Source organism: Leucoraja erinacea, chromosome 3 (assembly GCF_028641065.1).
Source record: "Leucoraja erinacea ecotype New England chromosome 3, Leri_hhj_1, whole genome shotgun sequence".
Lineage (NCBI taxonomy): Eukaryota > Metazoa > Chordata > Chondrichthyes > Rajiformes > Rajidae > Leucoraja > Leucoraja erinaceus.
Window position 1 is genome coordinate 50,343,077 of NC_073379.1, and position 17,839 is coordinate 50,360,915.

Genomic DNA, 17,839 nt, shown 5'->3' on the forward strand with positions numbered 1-17,839 from the left:
CTATAGAAAGATTAACGACCCTAGACTTACCAGATGATCTTTATGAGAATCAGGGTTGGGAATGGAGGGCACGTAATCCCTCACTTCAACTTCTCATAAAATAAAGATCAAACTTCAAACGGTAAGTTTTTGTTTAATCTTTCTATTTTATATCAAAGTCACGTGAATGACTACGTGAAACCTTCAAAGCTCTGTGGTTTCATGCAGTAACCCAATGTGCGTGTGAAACACTTAAACAGATAAACCATAAATGGTAGAAAGCATGGGTTATTAATACCATGATGCTAACTTGCATACATGGCCATCGCTCTTAATCGGACCACAGTCCCAATTGGCTTTGAGTTAGACAATAACTCATGCAACACTGTTCAGAATTCTATCTGCAAACATCCAGACATATTCAACCAAATTTTATAACTTCTGAAAACGCACTATGTAAGCCTCCTGCTGTATGATGAAAAGGAAATATCCATTCTATTGGCTGCAAATGAGTCATTAGCAATCTCTTGAGAGACTATTAAATAACAATGAAGAAACTATCCTTCATCTCATAGGTACTAGCAAGCTCAGTGTACCTGTATACATAATAACACCCGCAATCTCCGATCTGGTGGGTATGCTGTCAACACCAAATGTACACAACCATACCCGTTTTGCTTTATGAGATAATTCCCACAACAAGCTATCCTCATGTCAGTTATGACTCAGAGAATGAGTCAGAGATTTAGTAATGACTGTGTTGTTTGTGCTGAAATCAGTTGGTAAAAGCATAATCAACTTAAAATATACTGCTCCCATTAGGAATACAGTAGATGAATATCTGCATAATAATTACTGATATACATTGCACACTACTATGTGTGTAGGCTTTTAGAGCTGTCATATAAAAGACACCTTGCATAACATTAGTGAACAGCGGGTGAATAACCAATAATTTATTGTCCCACTTATGGGACTATAGAGAATGACAAAGCAGCACAAGCAGTGTCAATTGTGCTATCACATAATCATTTCTCTAAGCCCAAACTGAAAGAAACACAAACCTCTGTTACTTCCGTTTAAAAGTAACTTGCATATCTTGTTCACAAACATCCCATACAATCGTGCAGATTTAGCTGCCCGAGAAAAAGGCTGTACCAGCCATCACTCGTGACTTCGAGTAAATAAGAGCTTCTTTCAGCCGCCTTACCATGGACACCCTGAATGAATAGGTAAAGTTGGCACTATTAAATTTCATGTTGCCTCATCCTTAATATCGTAAGAGGCATCTACTGATAAACCTCTAAGTCTTATCAGCTGCAAATTTTGCATGTCATCTAAAAACTCGATGATACAATGCCCTTTTGATCTGAGTAGGGCAGCATTAGCTTCCACCACTGGATTTGTTGTCAAAACACGAGATATATCTGTGCCTCTTGTGTATAGATATGGCAAAGTATGCATCTTCAAGATCGATTAGCTGAATCAGCTAAATTGCTGAAAGCCAATCATCCATCTCAAACTGGGTAGCCAAACACATAATCAGATTAGCCAAATTCTAACCTGATTTGGCATGCTCCATGTTTCTGCAATCTTGAGAAATATCAGAAATATACCCCTCTTGTTCTTGGGCAGACTACTCATCCTTTGTGAGATGTCACTGATTCCACTTGGAACCATCATTTCCTCTATTGACCGTACGGACGGAAATTTTTGGCTTCTCTTGCCGCGGAAGATGCATTATCTATTTATTCATTTATTTCGCTGATAACATATAATCAGAACCTTATGACTAGAGCTGAAACACAGCATCCACTTGATGTGGGAATGCGAGTTCCCTGTCAACTCTTGACTGTCAGAGTCACCACGAATCCTCAGCGTTCTTCCTCAGAGTGGTAGATTAGCATAATGCAAGCCTGAACCAGGAATTGCTTCGCAGTCCTCTGACTGAAACCACCTGTCTGAGTCGCCAGTGTGCGCAACACAATCTCTTCGACCAGCCACTCAATCAGGAATACTGGTATTGAGAGCCTACAGATTATTATATATACATTTTTGATCCACAACATGAACCTGCAGGTCAGATAAAAAATACTACATGCCAGACCGGCTTCCTGCTGGTAGCTACCTATCCCAGAAAGGATGGCAATGATATTTCCAATGAACTGGCAACTCCACTAACTGAACAGAAATTTAAACATCTGTTGAGAGAGACTTCAACTACTTCACTCTACTGAGCAGCCTGATAACCTCAATCATAGATTTTGAGGCAGTGATTCCTTGGTCAATATGACCCATATGGCCAGCCAGTTCCAAGATGGTCTACCCTGAACCAGGGTAACCAAGCTGTTCCTACTTGGAACTTACAGAGGTTACTATGCAATGGACCCTGCCAATGTCTCTGCATCAACCTAATCTTCTCCAGAGTCAGTGAAATATACTAAACAGCCCATGCTGCCAGTAAATCCAAACCTGGGCCGGCAGACTGCTCCATTTCGGAGTTTTATGGAGGTTAATAAAGAGACCTTACCTGCCAGTGTCTCTGAACCCGGGTTGACCTGCTTGCTGGAGCTTCAGCAAAGTTCCATTGCAGACCATGTCTGATCACATCTTCAGCCCCATGCTTGCCAACAGCTCGTTTCCGGCGCTCAAAAGCGATATTGTTGTGCAAGGCACGCCTGCCAGCATTCCTGAGCCGAATGGGACAGACTACTTCTTCGACCTACAGCCTCTTAGAGCCTTGCTGGAGCTTTACCGGGCAGGCCACGCTACCAATTTATTCCCAGCCTGGTTAGACAGGCTGCTCCTTTGTCCAGCTGCTCCTTTGGAGCCTCAGCGGGGCTCACTAGACAGGTCAGGCCTGCCATTACTGCAAGCCTGGTTCAACAAGCTGCTCTTGCGAGGCCAGCTAGTGACTCCCGACTGCTCCTTTCCGGAGCTTCAACAGCGCTTCCTGCTCCTTGAATACAGGGTGAAAACCCGCCGGAATACTGGAGCTTTAACCACCTAGAATATTCCCCCTGCAAGTCTTCAACTTGCTGAAGAGATACTATGCAGGCTGCACATTACTGGCCCTGTAAAAATGAGCCATTTTGGGAATTATCTCATGCCTTATAACATTTTGCGAAGGTAATAGGCCCAACTGGATATTACAGAGAGTGATAATGCGTATGAGTGATAATGCCTCATGTGTATTTCCAGCAATTTCTGTTTTTATTTCCTGAGTGGTTCAACTAATTGGTGAGCTCAAGATTAACAATGAGCCCAAGCTTTTGGCAGTAGCATTGGGACAGGAAATTGAAGCAGCGCAATATAGCATATGAGGATTCACAAGGCCACAGCTACAGTGCTGAATCTGTGGAGAGAGAAATGTTGCTCCTTCAGTTATAGAGAAGCATGGGATAAAAACAGGAAATGCTGGAAGCATTCAGCAGATCAGGCTGAGGGCTGAGAATTAACATTTGAGATCTAAGACTTTTGATTAGAAATGGGAAAGAAGAACAAAAATAGCAGAGAAAGTGGGAGGATGGGTAGAACAAAGATAATTTCTCGGACAGTGCTACCAAATGGGTAATGAGGCAGTTCGAATCAGATTGGATTGGATTGGTTTATTATTGTCACACATGAAGTACAGTGAAATGCTTTAGTTTGCTTATTCTCCAATTAAATCAGATTATAATGTACATGAGTTCAATCAAGCCATACCCAAGTGGTCACGGTGGCACAGTGATATAGTTGCTGCCTTACAACGAATGCAGTGCCGGAGACCAGGGTTCGATCCCGACTACTGGTGCTGTCTGTATGGAGTTTGTATGTTCTCCCCGTGATCTGCATGGGTTTTCACTGAGATCTTCGGTTTGCTCCCACACTCCAAAGACGTACAGGTTTGTAGGTTAATTGGCTTGGTAAATGTAAAAAATGTCCCTAGTGGGTGTAGGATAGTGTTAATGTGCGGGGATCGCTGGTCGGCGTGGACCAGGTGGGCCGAAGGGCCTGTTTCTGCGCTGTATTGCTGAACTAAACTAAACTAAGTACAACATGTAGTGTAAAGAGAGAAAAAAATATCAGTGCAGAATATAGATTACAGCATCGTAGCATTACAGTTTCAGAGAAATAGTCCAATGTCTGCAATAGAAACATAGAAACATAGAAATTAGGTGCAGGAGTAGGCCATTCGGCCCTTCGAGCCTGCACCGCCATTCAATATGATCATGGCTGATCATCCAACTCAGTATCCCGTACCTGCCTTCTCTCCATACCCCCTGATCCCCTTAGCCACAAGGGCCACATCTAACTCCCTCTTAAATATAGCCAATGAAGTGGCCTCAACTACCCTCTGTGGCAGAGAGTTCCAGAGATTCACCACTCTCTGCGTGAAAAAAGTTCTTCTCATCTCGGTTTTAAAGGATTTCCCCTTTATCCTTAAGCTGTGACCCCTTGTCCTGGACTTCCCTAACATCGGGAACAATCTTCCTGCATCTAGCCTGTCCAACCCCTTAAGAATTTTGTAAGTTTCTATAAGATCCCCTCTCAATCTTCTAAATTCTAGAGAGTATAAACCAAGTCTATCCAGTCTTTCTTCATAAGACAGTCCTGACATCCCAGGAATCAGTCTGGTGAACCGTCTCTGCATTCCCTCTATGGCAATAATGTCCTTCCTCAGATTTGGAGACCAAAACTGTACGCAATACTCCAGGTGTGGTCTCACCAAGACCCTGTACAACTGCAGTAGAACCTCTCTGCTCCTATACTCAAATCCTTTTGCAATGAAAGCTAACATACCATTCGCTTTCTTTACTGCCTGCTGCACCTGCATGCCTACCTTCAATGACTGGTGTACCATGACACCCAGGTCTCGCTGCATCTCCCCCTTTCCCAATCGGCCACCATTTAGATAATAGGCCGAAGTAGGTTAGAAAATCAGGACAGTACCCAAGCTTATGGGAGGATTGTTTTGTCTCTTGATAGCAGTGGAGAAGACATTTTCCTGAGTCTGATGGTACATGCTTTCAACCTATAGTATCTTCTGCCCGATGGGAGAGGGGAAAAGAGGGAATGACCACGGTGACAAAGATCCATGTTTATGTTGGCAGCTTTCCCAAGGCTTTCCTGATTGCACTTCTTTGCCTGTGCGATACATTGCACACAGTGGGACTGTGGGACCTACTCAGCAATTCAGTCTATGCTAATAGAAAGGGAATAACTGAACTAGAATCACAAATGGAAGTGGCAGAAATTATCAATAGTGATACAGACAGAAAAAAGAACAATTTAACTCAAGCGGGAGAATTTTATATTGAATCTGGAAGTTGCAATTTGCCCAGAGAGACAATGAGATTTTGTTCCTGAGATTCAACGCGATTTTGTGCAGGAGGCCACAGACAGATGTCAGAGTGGAAGTGGGATGAGGAATTAAAGTAGCAGGAAAATGGAAGCTCAGGGCCAGTCCTAAGGACTTAATGCAGGTACTCTGCAAAATGATCTAGTTCTCCAATGTAGTTCTCCAACATTGTGAACAGCGAGTGTGGTATACTAGATTGCAAGAAATGCAATTGAATTGTTGTTTCATCTGGAAAGTTTATTTGAGTGGTTGAGAGGAAAGATTAAGAGATAAGATAGATAAGATAAGATACATTTATTGTCATTTGGACCCCTTGAGGTCCAAACGAAATGCCGTTTCTGCAGCCATACATACAAACACATAGACCCAAGACACAACATGATTTACATAAACATCCATCACATCGCTGTGATGGAAGGCCAAAAAAACTTATCTCTCCACTGCACTCTCCCCCCCCCCCCCCCGATGTCAGAGTCAAAGTCAAAGCCCCCGGCTGGCGATGGCGATTGTCCCGCGGCCATTAAAGCCACGCCGGGTGGTGCGAGGTTGCACACCGGGTCTTGGTGTTAGAGCCCCCGGCGTGCGCTCGCAGAGTCCCGCGGCCATTCCAAGCCGCGCGGGGCAGTGGTGTCAGGCCCCGCTCCAGGAGCTCTTCAACCCCGCAACTCGGGCGGGGGAAGTCACCGTTGCGAGAGCCCTGAAAAGCGGTCTCCCTCCAGGGAGCCGCGGGCTCCCGGTGCCGCCGTCCACCGACCTGTCGTTGGAGCCTCCGACTCTCCGGTCGGGCCGCAGCAGCAGCAGCAGCAGCAGCAGCAGCAGCAGCAGCGCTCCTCCACCGCTCCACCCGCTCTGGACTCGGCCAGCCCCGCGACGGCGACGGTGAGTTGTAGCACCAGAGTCCCCGGCTTCTTCCTGTTGTAGGCCGCTCCTCGTTGCGGCCCCAACGACAACGGAAACCCGACGAGAAAAGGTCGGGTCTCCCGTGCAGGGAGAGATTTAAAAAGTTTCCCCCCCCCCCTCCCACCCACCCCCCACCCCCCCACACACACACCCCAACAAAAAATAACAAAAACTACATTAAAACCCAGACAGAAAATAATAAAACGCGGACAGACTGCAGAGGCCGCTGCTGGCCAGAGCCGCGCCGCCCACCGGAGCAAGAAACAGATTAACATAGACTAGGAGGAAAGACATTCTTGCCATAGAGGGAGTACAGAGAAGGTTCACCAGACTAATTCCTGGGATGTCAGGACTTTCATATGAAGAAAGACTGGATAGACTTGGCTTGTACTCGCTAGAATTTAGAAGATTGAGGGAGGATCTTATAGAAACTTACAAAATTCATAAGGGGTTGGACAGGCTAGATGCAGGAAGATGTTGGGGAAGTCCAGAACAAGGGGTCACAGTTTAAGGATAAGGGGGAAATCTTTTAGGACCGTGATGAGGAAAACTTTTTTCACACAGAGAGTGGTGAATCTCTGGAATTCCCTCCCGCAGAAGGTAGTTGAGGCCAGTTCATTGGCTATGTTTAAGAGGGAGTTAGATGTGGCCCTTGTGGCTAAAGGGATCAGGGGGTATGGAGAGAAGGCAGGTACAGGATACTGAGTTGGATGATCAGCCATGATTATATTGAATGGCGGTGCAGACTCGAAGGGCCGAATGGCCTACTCCTGCACTTTATTTTCTATGTTTCTAACATGAAGAGGAATACAAAAATCAAGAGAAGCAGCTGTGAGGGCTGTTTTGGTGCATTAGATGAACAGATGTTATGTAAAATAGATTTTTGGTACGTGTGCAATTAATCATTTTCATTCAGCTGCATAAATATCCTGGGCAGCTGCAATTAATTGGAAGGCTTTGATTTCCCAAATACAACCACCTTGCAGATAATGCAGCCCAAGAAACATTGGACAAAGATGGAATGTCTTAGCAAATCAGATTTTAAGATCCTTGTGATGACAGAAATGATCTTAGAATTATCAGCTCTTTAACACTGAAAACAATTTATGCAGGTCAACTTTAGGAAAGACTTGAATATTCCATGCTGAATCCATGATATTCTTAGAGACCCTGCCCAGAGACCAGTTTTCCATAGCATACATTTTGTTGGCTCTAGTCTTTCATTTACTCAAAAAACTTAATGTCTGGTTATGTAGTGTACTATTTACATTAGAGGAATGGCCTGGAAGGACCCAGATTCACCATCTCAATGACTAATGGTAAGTATGTATAGAAGGAATGGCAGATGCTGGTTTAAACCAAAGAGAGACACAAAATGCTGGAGTAACTCAGCGGGACAGGCAGCATCTCTGGGGAGAAAGAATTGGTGACGTTTCGGGTCGAGACCCTTCTTCAGATTTTGGGTGACGTTTTGCGTCGAGACCCTTCTTCGGTACCTGTTAAAAGGAGCTCCATGCTGTTCCCCTATCCTTCAGTTCAAGAAAGGACTTGAGGAAAAAGAAAAGAGATTGAAGACACATTAACGCATTGATAGAAAAGGAGATAAATTAATAGGGACAGAAAAATAGATGAATATTGGGAAGGCATAGATGGTAATGAATTGACAAGAAATTGGAAGACACATTGAAATATGGAGATTAAAATAAGAACAGCTTTTTCACTTGAGACCCACTGTTGTTTACAAATACTAGAAAGGTGAAGTCGGGGTGGAATCTAAGCACACCTTTGTAGTTTGTAGAATATCTCATCCTCTAAAACTTCCCTTTGGTCGTATCAGCAGGGAAAGCACTTTTGTTAATGTATACACATGCAAAATAACGAGCATGTATGCCTTGTCATCATTTTGGCCGAAATTTAGGGCTAAATACTGGATATGTTGGAATCTCGAATTCCTCCAGCTTTTTAGTCTTGGACAAGAAGAATTGCTGCCAAGGGAAATCACCATGGTTATCGAAGTATCCAAATGTAATGGAAGCAACAAGGAATTTCCCCTTACTATCAGCAAGCAAGCCACATATAGGGATATATTTAATAGCTGATTTGAAAATGTATGTTCTGTATGTTCTTAGTTTCTTATGAGAACTGGAATGTTGTAACCTAGGTGAAAAGCTCATTGTGTTGAAGGCTTTGGAAGACCAACAGTGCAAATTGATGATATTTCAATCTGACTATTTTTGGTAGCCAGTCACAAAACCAGACATGTTAATTAAATCCAGCTGCTTACATTAGTACCACTTACAGGAGCTTCGGTCTTTCCTTTTAGGTGGAATGTTTTCAATTAAATGTCTTAGATCTGACCTCATTAAAAGTAGTTACAGTCAGTATGTTTTGGGTTTTTTTCTTTCAAGATTTTCCTTTCCAAAATAATTTTAGGCCATTGCATAGACTAATTGCCTACTTCCATGACTTTGCTGTCCCACCTTAATTCAAAAATCCTAACTCAATTCAAAACTTTAACACGGGCACATCATGTAACATAGAATGAATGGTGCTCACCCCCCCCCCCCTTCCCCCTAAAAAAACGAATTATATGTTTGGCTATGCTTTTTCTCATTCATTTAAATAACCTCGACAGGACTGCATCTATCTTGAACATTTTAATTATGTGCCGGGAATAAATAAACTTTCTCTTGAGCTGTGCAGTTGGTTTGAGGTTAATTATGTTCTTGCGGTGATCAAATTGAATCTTCGTGGTTCTGATGAGGATCAGGAAAATTTTTAATAGGTAAAGTATATTTTTCAGTATGGATCCAAATACCAGGTGACAGTTTTTAGGAGATTACAATCAAGACAGGTAGTTAGCGCAATATTAATTATTTGATATTAAGTACGATGATGTATTATTACATAGGAGAAGATGAGACCTTTTTGTCAATAATGCTTCTGCCCATCAAGAGCATAGCCCACTTAGTTCCATTCCCTGTTTTGAGTCCATACAGCATTCCTTCGCCATACAGCAATGAAGCAGGCCCTTCCGGCCAGGTTGTCCATGCTGACTAAGGGTGCCTTCCTGAGCTAGTTCCATTTGTCATAAGGTCATTTGTCATAGGAGTACAATTAGGCCATTCGTCCATCACGTTTACTCCGCCATTCAATCATGGCTGATCTATCTCTCCCTCCTAGGCCCATTCTCCTACCTTCTTCCGGATGGAAGGTATACCTGATGGTATACCCGGTCGTGTTCTAAAAACCTGTGCGGACCAACTGGCTGGAGTTTTTACAAACATTTTCAACCTCTCACTTCTGAGGTCTGAGGTCCCCACCTGCTTTAAAAGGGCATCAATTATACCAGTGCCCAAGAAGAGTAAGGTGACGTGCCTCAACGACTATCGACCAATGGCACTAACGCCGATGGTGATGAAGTGCTTTGAGAGGTTGATCATGGAGCAAATCAACTCCTACCTCGACAAAAACCTGGACCCACTGCAGTTCGCATACCGCCCACAACAAATGGATGTGATCTCGCTGGCCCTCCACTCCGCACTGCACCACTTGGAGAACAAAAATTCATATGTCAGACTGTTATTCATCGATTACAGCTCGGCATTTAACACAATCATCCCCTCCAAACTGGTTACCAAACTCGCAGAACTGGGTCTCTGCGCTTCCCTCTGCAATTGGATCCTCGACTTCCTCATTCACAGACCACAGTCTGTTCGTATTGGTGGAAATGTGTCAGCCTCGATAACAATCAGCACGGGAGCACCTCAAGGCTGTGTGCTCAGCCCCCTGCTGTACTCACTCTATACCCATGACTGCGTAGCCAATCACAGTGCGAACTCCATCATCAAGTTCCCTGACGACACCACTGTTGTGGGACGTATCACTGATGGGGATGAGTCAGAGTATAGAAGAGAGATCGAGCAACTGTCCATATGGTGCCAGCGCAATAACCTGGCCCTCAACACCAGCAAAACCAAGGAACTGATTGTGGACTTTGGAAGGAGTAGGAGGGGGACCCACAGCCCCATTTATATCAACGGGTCGATGGTTAAAAGGGTCAAGAGCTTCAAATTCCTGGGCGTTTACACCTCTGAAGATTTTTCCTGGTCCGAGAACACTAATGCAATAATCAAGAAAGCTCATCAGTGCCTCTACTTCCTGAGAAGATTATGGAGAGTCGGTTTGTCAAGGAAGACTCTCTCTAACTTCTACAGGTGCACGGTAGAGAGCATGCTGACCGGTTGCATCGTGGCTTGGTTCGGCAATTTGAGCGCCCTGGAGAGGAAAAGACTACAAAAAGTAGTAAACACTGCCCAGTCCATCATCGGCTCCATCGAGGGGATTTATCGCAGTCGCTGCCTCAAAAAGGCTGGCAGCATCATCAAAGACCCACACCATCCTGGCCACACACTCATCTCCCTGCTACCTTCAGGTAGAAGGTACAGGAGCCTGAAGACTGCAACAACCAGGTTCAGGAATAGCTACTTCCCCACAGCCATCAGGCTATTAAACCAGGCTCGGACAAAACTCTGAATATTAATAACCCATTTCTGTTATTTGCACTTTATCAGTTTATTCATGTGTGTATATATTTATATTATGGTATATGGACACACTTATCTGTTCTGTAGTAAATGCCTACTATGTTCTGTGTGCTGAAGCAAAGCAAGAATTTCATTGTCCTATACAGGGACACATGACAATAAACTCACTTGAACTTGAACTTCCCATAACCTCTGGCACCGTACTAATCAAGAATCTATCTATCTCTGCCTGATGTCCTCCACAGCCTTCTGTGGCAAAGAATTCCACAGATTCACCACTCTGACTAAAGAAATGTCTCCTCATCTCATAGAAACATAGAAAATAGGTACAGGAGTAGGCCATTCGGCCCTTCCAGCCAACACTGCCATTCAATATGATCATGATTGGTCATCCAGAATCAGTACCCCATTCCTGCTTTCTCCCAATATCCCTTGATTCCGTTAGCCCTAATAGTTATATCCAACTCTCTCTTGAAAACACCCAGTGAATTGGCCTCCACTACCTTCTGTGGCAGAGATTTCCACAGATTCACAGCTTTTTGGGTGAAAAAGTTTTTCCTCATCTCAGTCCTAAACAAACCCCTTATTCTTAAACTGTGACCCCCTGGTTCTGAACTCCCCCAAAATCAGGACCATTTTTCCTGGATCTAGCCTGTCCAATCCCTTAAGAATTTTATATGTTTCTATAATATAAGCCCAGTCGATCCATTCTTTCATCATATGTCAGTCCCGCCATTCCAGGAATTAACCTGGTGAACCAACGCTGCACTCCCTGAATAGCAAAAATGTCCTTCCTCAAACTAGGAGACCAAAACTGCACACAATACTGCAGGTGCGGTCTCACCTGGGCCCTGTTCAACTGCAATAGGACCTCCTTGATCCTATCCTCACTGCCTGCTGTACTCCTTCCTAAAATAATGTCCTTTAATTCTGAGGCCATGACTTCTAATCCTAGACTCTGCCATTAGTGGAAATATCCTCTCCACATCCACTATATCCAAGCTTTTCAATATTCTGTGTGTTTCAATGAAGTCCATCCTCATTCTTCTAAACTCCAGTGGGTACAGGCCCAGTGCCGACAAATGCTCATCATAGGTTAACCTACTCATTTCTGGGATCATTCTTGTAAACTTCCTCTGGACCTTCTCCAGAGCCAGCACATCATTCATCAGATATGGAACCCAAAATTGCTCACAATATTCCAAATGTGGCCCTACCAGCACCTGATAGAGCCTCAATATTACATCCCTGTTTTTTGTATACAAGCCCTTTTGCTTTCTTTACTACTGATTCGACTTGCAGATTAACTTTTTGGGAATCCTGCACCAGCGCTCTCAAGTCCTTTTGCACCTCCGATTTCTGGATTCTCACCCCATTTAGATAAATAGCCTACGCCTTTATTCCTACTACCAGAAGAATGACTACACAATTTGCTACACTATATTCCATCTGCTACTTCTCTCCCAAACTGTCCAAGTCTTCTGCAAAGTCCCTGCTTTCTCTACACTACCTGCTCCTCGGGGTGGGAGATTGCAACCTTCACGTGGTCCACCCTGTTTCGACGAATGCAATCAGCCCGGCGTGCACAATCAAGTAAGATCAAATAGAACAAGTTGTCCTACAACTTTAGACTGTGCACGCCATACGCAAGAAGAAGAAGAAGACTACCTGCTCCTCCATCTATTTTTGTATCAACTGCAAACTTTGCCATAAAGCCTTCAATCTCCTTGTCCAAATCATTAATATACAACAATATATGACCCTTGCGGAAATCCACTAGTCACTGGCAGTCAACCAGTAAAAGCCCCCTTTATTGCCACTCTATGTCTTCTACCATCCAGCTAACCTGCTATCCAAGCTAGTATCTGCCCTTTGATACCATGGGCTCTCATCTTCCTTAGCCGCCTAAGGTGTTGCACCTTATCAAAGACTTTCCGAAAATCTAAGTAAACAGCATCTGTCAACTCAACTTTGTCTGTCCTGCTATTTACTTTTTCAAAGAATTCCACCAAAAATTTGCTTGCATTTGGCTAAATCCCTGTAAATTCTTATACCCCATCCATCCAAGACCCCTACAATTTATTTATTTATTTGTTTCCCACGAGCAGAGCCCAGGGACTTACACTCCTTTATGTGCCTCAGGACTTTCAACACCTTCTCTTCAGCAACGTTGCATGGCATATCTGAATTCCTTAGTTCCATAAGATCCTTCACAGTAAATACACACAAGAGGTATTCCCATGACTCCACACGTAGAGAACTACATTGATTTGCCCTTTTCTGTTATGCTAAGGACATCCCGTTTCTCACTTCTGATTTCCTTCGACATCCCCCGACATCTTTTATTATCCTCAAGGGACTCCTTGTTTCCAGCTGTCTATACATCACATAGGTTTCTCATTTTTCCCAACCAGAGTCTCAATATTCCTTATCAGCCAGGATTACCTAATGGTAGCCTTGCCTTTCACTCTAACAGTAACACGTTGATCTTGAACTCTCCCTATCTCACATTTAAAAGCCTCCCACTTGCCAGACTTTGTTTTGCCTGCTAACAACTTCCACCAATCAACCGTTGAAAGTTCCTCTCTAATGCCTCCAATTTAGGACTTTAACGTGGACCTGTCCTATCTTTTTTTTTTCTGTTTTAAAACAAATAGAACTGTGCTCAATGTTGGCAAGATGCCCCCCACTGATACTTAAGAAAGAACTGCAGATGCTGGAAAAATCGAAGATAAACAAAAAGCTGCAGAAACTAAGCGGGTGAGGCAGCATCTATGGAACGAAGGAATAGGCGACGTTTCGGGTCAAGACCCTTCCTCACACCCTACTACAAACCCACTGACTCCCATGGGTATATGGGCTACACTTCTTCCCACCCTACTTCCTGTAAGGACTCTATCCCCTACTTCCAATTCCTCCGTCTACGCCGCATCTGCACCCAGGATGAGGTGTTCCAAACCAGGGTATCGGAGATGTCCTCATTCTTTAGGGAACAGGGGTTCCCCTCTTCCGCTACAGATGAGGCTCTTACCAGGGTCTCCTCTATATCCCGTAGCCCCGCTCTCACTCCCCATCCCCCTACTTGTAACAAGGGCAGAGTCCCCCTTGTCCTCACCTTCCACCCTACCAGCTGTCACATACAACATATAATCCTCCGACATTTTCGCCACCTCCAACGGTATCCCACCACTGGCCACATCTTCCTATCTCCTCCCTTTTCTGCTTTCCGCAGAGGCCATTCCATCCGTGACTCTCTGGTCAATTTGTCCCTTCCCACCCCCTCCCCTGGTACTTTCCCTTGCAACTGCAGGAAATGCTATACTTGTCACTTTACCTCCCCCCTCGACTCCATCTAAGGACCCAAGCAGTCTTTCCAGGTGAGGCAGATGTTCACCTGCACCTCCTCCAACCACATCTACTGCATCCTATTTTCTATGTTTCTATCCGCTGTTCCAGGTGTCAACTGCTCTACATTGGTGAGACCAAGGCTTGACGATCGCTTCGCCCAGACCTCCGATCAGTTCGCAATAACCAACCTGATCTCCCAGTGGCTCAGCACTTCAACTCCCCCTCCCATTCCAAATCTGACCTTTCTCTCCCGGGCCTCGTCCAGGGCCTGTGTGAGGCCCACCGCAAATTGGAGGAACAACACCTCATATTTCTCTTGGGTAGTTTAGACCCCAGCGGCATGAACATTGACCTCCAATTTCAGGAAGTCCTTGCTGACTTTCTCCTTCTCCCCCCCTTCCCCCCCCCCCCCCCGCGTACTGTCTCTTTCTTTCTTTTTTCCCCCCCCCCCCCCCGACATCAGTCTGAAGAAGGGTCTCGACCTGAAACGTCGCCTATTCCTTCGCTCCATAGATGCTGCCTCACCCACTGAGTTTCTCGAGCTTTTTGTCTACCCACTGATACTTCAGTCACTTTCTCAGGCTCATTTTCTTGAGGTGGCCGAGTGTTTCCCCCTACACATATTGTTTGAGAAAACTTTCCTAGACCTTGTTCTGCACTGTTTTCTCCTTTCCACATAAAGTATATTCATTGCTTTTCGGAAATAACTTCCACTGCTCACTTTCAAGCTGTGTACTGCAGAGATGAGTCTGCATTTAAGTCTGAGGTGAGAAAAAACATTTTCACCCAGAGAGTTGTGAATTTATGGAATTCCCTGCCACAGAGGGCAGTGGAGGCCAAATCATTGGATGGATTTAAGAGAGAGTTAGATAGAGGTCTAGGGGCTAGTGGAGTCAAGGGATATGGGGAGAAGGCAGGCACGGATTATTGATAGGGGACGATCAGCTATGATCACAATGAATGGCGGTGCTGGCTTGAAGGGCTGAATGGCCTCCTCCTGCACCTATTTTCTATGTTTCTATAATAATAATAATAATAAACTTTATTACAGACTCAAGGTCCAGACAAGTGGCAACATTACATTAAAAATGCATTGCATATCAAATATCATAAATACATATGAAATCTTGGTATATCACATAAAAACATCATAATTATATTAAAAAATAAAAATAAAAACACAATACATGATAACGATGTCCCCGCATAAAATAATTCTCATCTTGCCTCTGGTTATTTGGTGAATATTGTAAATCAATGCTCTGATTATTCTCTTCCCTGCCAGTGAAATCATAAATCATCCATAATTTTGAACATCCTTATGAAATCTTCACTTCATCTTTAGTGAAATGCTGACAGTTTCAGAACAGTATTTAGGACTTAATTCCCTAACTACGACTGTGTGATTGATTCAGTGACAGACAGAATGTAGTGTAAAATAATCTTTTTCTTAAGCCTTTTGCTCCTCCAGGGAGCATAGGTCATTGACAAATGTCCTCCACCTCCAAAAGAATGATATGTTTTAATAGTAAGATTAAACGAGAACTTACCAGTTCGAAGTTTGATCTGTATTTTATGAGGAGTAACGTTGAGGGAATACATGAAGAACCCGCTAGTACGCTTGCGTGTCATTCTTCAAAGCAGCGGAGTGAATCACAGATACCTGTAATGACTTAAGCATAGTAAGATTAGAGAAAAGATACCAGTCGTGTTTATGATCAAGGGTGGGAGCGGAGGGCACGTATTCCCTCAACGTTACTCCTCATAAAATACAGATCAAACTTCGAACTGGTAAGTTCTCGTTTAATCTTACTATTTTACTTCGGAGTCACGTGAGGGACTCCATGAAGATTTCAAAGCTCTGTGATTCAAGCCGTGGAACGAGTCCATCATCACGTCTGCCTTGGTTTTGGGGAGAATAGTGATAACATATTAAACATCAATATGATATATATAAATATCCATAAAGTTAATAATAATTGATAGCCCCTGTTTTTTGGGGTAAATTATGGTATAGAAACTTAACAATGTTTCTGAAAAATTCCAGTTTCCATTACTGGTTAGTTATAATCTTTAGAATGTTCTTTCCGATGGCCATCCTGCAGTCCTGAGGATTTTATCCATAGGAAACCTCCAATTTAAATGCTGCCGACATTGCTGCAGCCTGGTGGAGTGAGATTTTATCCCAGTTAGTGTTTACACCAACTTTGGTCAATACTATGTTAGCCATTTAGCTGGCCTGGTCTGTTATTCTTTAATGAGGCTGTCTGTAGTTGATGAAAAGTTCCTCTTCTGTGCCACTGATGGTCTTGGTTTGTTCCATGTATATTTGTAGATGTCTCACAACAGTCAATCATCTGTAGGGTAGGCTCTAAAAATGTTATGTTAAGGCCCGCTGACCCCTGTCTGTTTTGTTCCATAATTCCTGAATATAGAAGTGTAAGTTGCCAGGTGAACTGGTCTAGTTATCCAGCCTAATTTGGTAGGGACTGAGTCCTTAGTGCCGTGACCTAAGCCATCAGCATGATAGTTTTGAAAAAATGTCAAAACCTGTAATGACAGCGCTGTGGCTGGAGCCCAGTTCTTTAACAACGTTAAGACGATGCTGATGTCCCATATTTGGGAATACTCGGTCTTTGGGGAATTCCCATAAAATTGTCCTCCATAAGCTGTTGTTCCGTTCTCTTGCCATAGGTAAGTAGATGGACCACTTCTGGCACAGTTGATGTCACTAATACTAAGCCCCCCCCGTCAGTTAACAAAGCTGCCAAACAGGCTGGATGATGTATTATGGTTGCAACACATCTCCCATTAGTTTATGTATTTTAGACATTGTCTTTAGGTTGATTGTCTGTGGCCCGCTGTGATCATGTCCATTGCTCTGGCCGTCAGTCCCAGATGTAATAGCGGCGCTTTCAGACTCTACGATTTAAGCGATTTATATGTTCATGGCACGGGTGGTTTTCCCCTTTCTTCATCGTCCGTTTAGGATGGTGCTGCATGGTTCTAATCTCATTCCCAGTACCGCCGAGAATCATGGTTGGGTAGGTCAGTGGGGTACTATTAAAAACACCCCTACTGATGAGGTTGCCAAATTGTGTTGGCCAGATTGTTACATGATGTAGATTCCCTTTCACCCATGTGCTACCACAGTTGATATGTGCTACCACAGTAGTATTGTTAATTTATAATCTAATAACCTGTTTAACATATTCCAGAGCAACATGACTTTAGGCCATGAAAAACACCCAACATTTCCAGGTAGTTATGCCCAGTGTTAGTAATAATGATGCTTCCTGTGTATTCCATCTTCCTCCACAGCTGGAGATGGAATTGGTAACACACCATCCTAGTGCATAGCAATGCATATGTAGGACCATAGACTGGTTGCTGACAATGATAGGATTGGAGCAATGCCCAATGTTATCTTTCCACCATTTAGTTCCAATATGGCTTCTGTATGGCTTCATCATTCTATCGAAATGATCACCATTAATTTTAAGAGCTCATATTTTGGCCCTCTGTAAATCTTTATAATGTAAGGGTTTGAATTATGTGGCTGGAAACCCATATTCCCAGTACCACCTGTTGCCAAAATTCTTGCTACCAGTCTGATGGATGGTTTATCCTCATGTCAATGATTTTGCTGTATGCCTTTATTAAGGTTGTAACCTCTGTTGGCAAAGTTACTGACATGAGGAACTGAGTTATTGGTGAACCCCAA

At 43.7% G+C, this 17,839-nt stretch overlaps 1 protein-coding gene across 1 annotated transcript in view; it reads left to right on the top strand.

Moving 5' to 3' along the window:
- Positions 1–17,839, top strand: part of LOC129695572 (A disintegrin and metalloproteinase with thrombospondin motifs 3-like) — a 251,354-nt gene that overhangs the window by 131,093 nt on the left and 102,422 nt on the right. The window lies entirely within an intron of this gene.